We start from the raw sequence: 7,184 nt of genomic DNA, 5'->3' as shown, positions 1-7,184 counted from the left end.
GCTTATGCTCCCAATACTTCTGTTAGTCTTAAAGGTGCCACAGGACCCTCTGTTGCTTTTTACAGATTCAGACTAACACGGCTACCCCTCTGATATCTAATAAATTTGTTAGTCTCTAAGGTGCCACAAGTCCTCCTGTTCTTTTTTCAGGTATAGTAAAACTTTGTTACTTAGAAGTAATGAGAAAGTCCATAACTGCGGTAACATGCCAATCAAACCTCCTTGTCAGTAGATAACTAGAAGTAGTTGTGTGTGAGTGAGTGTGTTGATGAACACACTGAACACTGCCTTAATACAGCTTTGAAACTTTATTATGCAGAAGAAAAATGCTTTTAACCATCTTAATGTAAATGAAACAAGTATAGAAACAGTTTTCTTACCTTGTCAAATCTTTAGTTAAAAACTTTCATGTTATTTTTTAGTAGTTTGCATTTAACATAGCACTGGTTTTTTTGTTTGTTTGTTTTTTGCCTCTGCTGCTGCCTGATTGCATACTTCTGGTTCCAAATGAGTTGTGTGGTTGACCGGTCAGTTCGGAACTGTGGTGTTCATAACTCTGAGGTTCTGGACTGCACCACCAGCATCCGCGCCACGGACGGAGAGATGGACACCATCCCCATCCGCCGCGGCGTGAAACAAGGATGCCCCCTGAGCCCCATCATCTTCAACCTGGCCATGGAACCGCTCATCCAAGCCATCTCCAGCAGCCCGACCAGCTTTGACTTGCACGGCAAGAAACTCAGCATTCTGGCCTACACGGACGATCTGGTCCTGACCGCGGACGACCCAGAGAGCCTGCAAGGTATGCTAGATGCCACCAGCCGAGCTACTGACTGGATGGGGCTCCGCTTCAATGCAAAGAAGTGTGCAACTCTGCACATTGCCAGCAGCAAAAGGGACTTGGTGCAGACAACGGGCTTCCAGATCCAGGGTGAGCCTGTCATCCCCCTGGTAGAGGGGCAGGCATACCAGCACCTGGGCATGCCAACAGGGTTCCGTGTCCGGCAGACACCCGAGAACACCATCCAGGAGATCTTGCAGGATGCCACAAGATTGATGCCTCCCTGCTGGCACCGTGGCAGAAGATAAACGCCCTGAACACCTTCCTGATCCCATGCATCTCGTTCACCCTAAGGGGATCCGCCATGGCGAAGGTGCCCCTCAACAAGGCAGAAAAGATCATCCGGAAACTGGTGAAGAAGTGGCTGTTCCTTCCCCAGAGAGCCAGCAATGAGCTGGTCTACATCGCCCACCAGCACGGTGGCGCCAACGTCCCCCGCATGGGTGACCTGTGAGACGTCACGGTGATCACCCACGCCTTCTGCCTGCTGACATGTCCCGCGGGACGCCACGGTGAGGAACATTGCGGCAAACGCTCTGCGTGATGCGACAGAGAAGCGGATCGGCAGAGCCCCCTTGAACCAAGACATCGCCACATTCCTGAGCGGCTCCCTGGATGGGGAATTCGGACGGGATGGGCGCGATATCGCTTCACCGTGATCCCGCACTCACAACGCCACGCATCGCCTGGGGAAGTGCATCGGCTGCCATTGGGAGTGGTGCCAGGAGCGCCAAGAGCTGGGAATCTGGATGCCGCAGATCAGGTCCGACGACAACACCATTGTTACCCCAATGGCCAGGGGCTTGCTGGAGAGGACTCTGAAGGCCGCCATCCACTCACTGTACGTGGAAACCCTGAAGCGTAAAACGGACCAGGGTAAAGCCTTTGAGTTGACCAGCAAGTGGGACGACAGCAACCACTTCCTCGCCGGGGGCGGCTTCACCCGTTTTGCCGACTGGCGGTTCATCCACTGTGCCCGGCTCAACTGTGTCCCGCTCAAGGGAGCCATCCGCCACGGGAACCGAGACAAGCGTTGCAGGAAGTGCGGCTACCCAAACGAAACCCTGCCCCACGTCCTGTGCAGCTGCAAACTCCACTCCAGAGCCTGGCAGCTGCGCCACAACGCCATCCAGAACCGCCTGGTGAAAGCCAGGTGTTCACGCCTGGGGGAGATCTCCGTGAACTGCACCATCGCCGGTATCGACAGCCAGAAAAAGATCATCCTCGTCGACGTCACGGTCTCCTTTGAGAACAGGACTCCGGCATTTTCTGAAGCCCAAGCTCGTAAGCTGGAAAAGTATGCCCCCCTGGCTGAAACCCTGAGAGCGAAGGGCTATGAGGTGCAGATGTACGCCCTGATTGTCGGAGCCCTGGGTGCCTGGGACCCCTGCAACGAGCGTGTGCTGCGGACCTGCAGGATCGGTCGACGTTACGCACGTCTCATGCAGCGCCTCATGGTCTCAGACGCCATCTGATGGTCCAGGAACATCTACATCGAGCACATCACCGGCCACGGACAGTACCAGGAGGCGTGAGCCAGAGTGACATCGTTCTCCCACTACGAGAAAGGGACCAAGTGACCTTCTCCGTTGGATCATATGAACTGGAACCATAAACTCCCTAAACATTAAATCTCACCAAATGAGGGTCAATCCATCCTCATCATCATATCCACTCATTATAATCCACACCCAAACATAGCGACTTTATGAACTTCATACCCTCATATCTCAATGTCTGTACTTTGACCCATGAACCTTTTACCCCCAATCGAGGATATTGCAGATTACATATTCCTCATGCCACTTTATCTTAAACCAAATTTTGCACCCTCTATAATCTGTATGTTATTCCCTGATAACCAGAAACTTCTATGCTCAAACACTGTTTACTATTTTTTTTTAACGTCATCTTAATAAAATTTTTAAGAAAGCATCTACAACAATCAACCTTTTATTCTCTCCCTATATTTGCACAATCCAGTCTGCAAAACTGCTCAAAACAATACAATACTACATGCTCTACCAGAGCTTGGTAAAGCCAGATTGCCTTTTCTTTCACACAAGCACTTTCCAAACAAAGGGTGAAGTTGCCAACAACAAATGTTGCCAACAAAGTTGCCAACCTACATAGACATATAGAACATAACTATATATAGAATATATAGAACTATATATTCAATACAGACGGACATACAGAAGATGTCTATCTGTGCAAGTGATGACATACTCTATAGACTGTCTTCTACATGGACATACTGTCCATGTCCGCATTGCACAGGCGTCTACACAGACATACATAACAGCATAAGAATGGTCATAGCAGCCTGTGCCAGATACTTCAGAGGCAGTGAACAAAACAGGGCAATTTATTGAGTGATCCATCCCCTGTCATCCAGTCCCAGCCTCTAGCAATCAGAGGCCTAGGGACACCCAGAGCATGGAGTTGCGTCCCTGACCATCTTGGCTAATAGCCATTGACGGACCTATCCTCAGTGAACGTATGTAATTCTTTTTTGAACAGTTATACTTTTGGCCTTCACAACATCCAATGGCAATGAGTTCCACAGATTGACTATGCGTTGTCTGAAGAAGTACTTCCTTAATAAATCTTCTTTGAGATGGGGTGACTGGAACTGCATGCAGTATTTGAAGTGTGGGCGTACCATGGATTTTTATAGTGGCAAAATGATATTTTCTGTCTCATCATCTATCCCTTTCTTAATGGTTCCTAACATTAACTTTTTTGACTGCTGCTGCAAATTGAACAGATGTTTTCAAAGAACTATCCACAACGACTCCAAGATCTCTTTGTTGAGTGGTAGCAGCTAATTTATACCCCATCATTTTGTATGTGTAGTTGGGACAATGTTTTCCAATGTGCACGACTTGCAATTATCAACAGTGATTTTTGTCTGCCATTTTCTAGCCCAGTCACTCAGTTTAATGAGATCCCTTTGTAACTCTTTATAGTCAGCTTTGGACTCAACTATCTTGAGTAATTTTGTATTGTCTGCAAACTTTGTTACCTCACTGTTTTACCCCTATTCACAGATCATCTATGAATATGTTGAAGAGCACTAGTCCCAGTACAGGTCCTTGGGGGACTCCACTATTCACCTCTCTCCACTGTGACAACTGACCATTTATTCCTACCCTTTGTTTCCTATCTTTTAACCAGTTACTGATCCATGGGAGGACCTTCCCTCTTATCCTATGACTGCCTACTTTGCTTAAGAGCCTTTGGTGAGGGACCTTGTGAAAGTCTTTCTGAAAGTCCAAGTACACTATACCTACTAGATCACCCTTGTCCACATTAGCTATCCACCAGTCATCTGGTACAGAGGCTGATTTAAGTGACAGGTTACATACCACAGTTAGTAGATGGCTGGCTGGAGAGAGATCACTTGATCATTACCTGTTAGGTTCACTCCCTCTGGGGCACCTGGCATTGGCCACTGTCAGCAGACCGGATACTGGGCTGGATGGACCTTTGGTCTGACCCAGTATGGCCATTCTTATGTTCTTAGTAGTTCTGTGATTTCATATTTGATTTCCTTCAGAACATCTGGTCCTGCTGATTTATTACTGTTTAATTTATCAATCTGTTCCAAAACCTCTTTTACTGACACCTCAAATATAGGACAGTTTCTCAGATTTGTCACCTAAAATGAACGGCTCAGGTGTGGGAATCTCCCTCACATCATCTGCATTGAAGACCAATGGAAGTAATTCATTTAACTACTCTGCAATGGCTTGTCTTCCTTGAGTGCTCCTTTAGTACCTCAATCATCCAGTTTCCCCACTTATTCTTTGGCAGGCTTCCTCCTTCTGATATACTTGAAAAAATGCTTGCTTTTAATTTTTGAATCTTACTAGTTGCTCTTCTAATTCTTTTTTGGCCTGCCTAATTATACTTTTACATTTGACTTGACTTTATGTTCCTTTCTATTTTCCTTAGCAGGATTTGACTTCCAATTTTTAAAATATGCCTTTTTCTCTTTAACCACCTCTTTTGCTCTGTTGTTTAGCCAACATGGGGGTTTTCTGGACCTCTTATTGTTTGTTTAATTTGGAATTTACATATCGTTTGCAGCTTCTACTATCATGTTTTTTAAAAGTTTCCATGCAGCTTGCAGGCATTTCACTCTTGTGACTGTTCCTTTTAATTTCCATTTAACTAGCTTCCTCATTTTGTGTAGCTCTCCTTTTTGATGTTAAATGCTACTGTGGTGGGTTTCTTTGGAATATTCCCCCCTACAAGGATGTAAAATTCAATTACTTTATGGTTGCTATTCCTGAGTGGATCAGAATCTGTACACTACATAGGACTAAGTCAAGACTGGCCGCTCCCCTTGTGGGTTCCAGGACTAGCTGCTCCATGAAGCAGTCATTAATAGTGTCCAGAAATTTTATCTCTGCATCCCATCCTAAGGGGACATGTTTCCAGTCAATATGGGGATAGTTGAATTCTCTCATTATTATTGTGTTTTCTGTTTTTGTAGCCCCTCTAATCTCTCTCAGTCACCATCACCATCCTGATCAGGTGGTTGGTAGTATATTCCTGCTGCTGTACTCTTATTATTCAAAAGCATGGAATTTCTAGCCATAGAGATGCTATGGTATTGTTTGATTCATTTAAGATTTTACTATATTGGACTCTACGCTTCCCCCCCCCACATATAGCACAACTTCTCCACCAGCGCAACCTTTGTCATTCCTATATCTTTTGTACCCTGATATTAAGTGTCCCATTGATTATCATTGTTCCACCAAGTTTCTGTGATGCCTATTATATCAACATCCTTATTTAATACCAGACACTCTCAAGTTCGCCCATCTTAGTATTTAAACTTCTTGCATTTGTATACAAATACTTATAAAATTTGTCAATATTTTAGTTGTGTGTCTTCATGTGATGTAACTGAATGGGACTCTTTTTTGTTTGACTGATCCTCTTCAGTTGCTATCTATACTCTGATGAACAGAACACAAGAACAGCCATACGGGGTCAGATCAATGGTCCATTTAGCTCAGTATCCTGTCTGTGACAGTGACCAGTGCTAGATGCTTCAGAGGGAATTAGCAAAACAGGGCAATTTCAAGTGAGCCATCCTCCTGTCATCCAGTTCCAGCTTCTGGCAGTTGGAAATTTATGGACACCTGGAGCATAGGGTATCACCTCTGACCACCTTTGTTAACAGTCACCGATGGACCTATCCTCCATGCATTTATCTAATTCTTTTTAACCCAGTTACATTTTGGCCTTCATCCCTGGCAATGAGTTCCACAAATTGACTCTGCACGGTGTGAAGAAGTAATTCTTTTTGTTTGTTTTAAATGTGCTCCCTACTAATTTCATTGGGTGAGCCCTAGTTCTTGTGTTATGTTGAAGGGTAAATGACACTTCCCTATTCACTTTCTCCACACCATTTGTGATTTTATAGACCTCTATTATATCCTCCCTTAATCAATTTTCTAAACTGAACATTGCAACTCTTTTTAATCTCTCTTCTCATAGCAGCTGTTTCATACCCCCAATAATATTTATTACCCTTTTTTGCACCTTTTCCAATGCTAGTATATCTTTTCTGGACGTACCATGGATTTATATGGACGCATTATCAGATTTTGTATTAACTATCCCTTTCCTAATGGTTCCTAACGTTAGCTTTTTTGAATGCCACTGCACATTGAGCAGATATTTTCAGAATATGTCTGCACTGTATAGCTGTGTATGCAGAGCTATTGCAGCTGTGTTAGTCCCAGGATATTCGGGTGACAAGGTAATCTCTTTTATTGGACCAACTCCTGTTGGTGAGAGAGACAACCTTTCCAGCTTACACAGAGACTTGAAGAAGAGTAATCTCGAAAGCTTGTCTCTCTCACCATCAAAAGTTGGGCCAATAAAAGCTATCCCCTGCCCCCGTCTCTGTACAGCTGGTGACAGCCTATAGAGCCCTCATCCTCAACCAGGGGTGCACAGAGATCTTCCACAGGGTACATCAGCTCATCTAGATATTTGCCTAGTTTTACAAAGCACTACCGAAGTCAGTACAAACTAAAATTTCATATGGACAAAATAAGACAGTAAGCGATTTTTCAGTAATAGTGTGCTGTGACACTTTGTATTTTTGTGTCTGATTTTGCAAATTTTTAAATGAGGTGAAACTCGAGGAGTCCACAAGACAAATCCAGCTCCGGAAAGGGTTACGGTAGTCTGGGAAGGTTGAGAACCACTGCTCTACAGCATGTCCAGGCAGCCTGTGCCAACGCTGGCCAGCTCCGACGGCTGGTGGCAGCGCACTGCGCAGGGACCAGAGCAGTCCCCCAGGTCCCGCTGT

The 7,184-nt window shown here is 45.1% G+C and overlaps 1 protein-coding gene across 1 annotated transcript in view; it reads right to left on the bottom strand.

Annotated features, from left to right (window-relative positions):
• WARS1 (tryptophanyl-tRNA synthetase 1) overlaps positions 1-7,184 on the bottom strand; it is a 39,827-nt gene that overhangs the window by 32,267 nt on the left and 376 nt on the right. The gene's annotated exons all lie outside the window — the stretch shown is intronic.

This window comes from Trachemys scripta, chromosome 4, assembly GCF_013100865.1.
Source record: "Trachemys scripta elegans isolate TJP31775 chromosome 4, CAS_Tse_1.0, whole genome shotgun sequence".
Classification (NCBI taxonomy): Eukaryota; Metazoa; Chordata; order Testudines; family Emydidae; genus Trachemys; species Trachemys scripta.
This window is presented reverse-complemented; position numbering and strand designations above follow the sequence as displayed.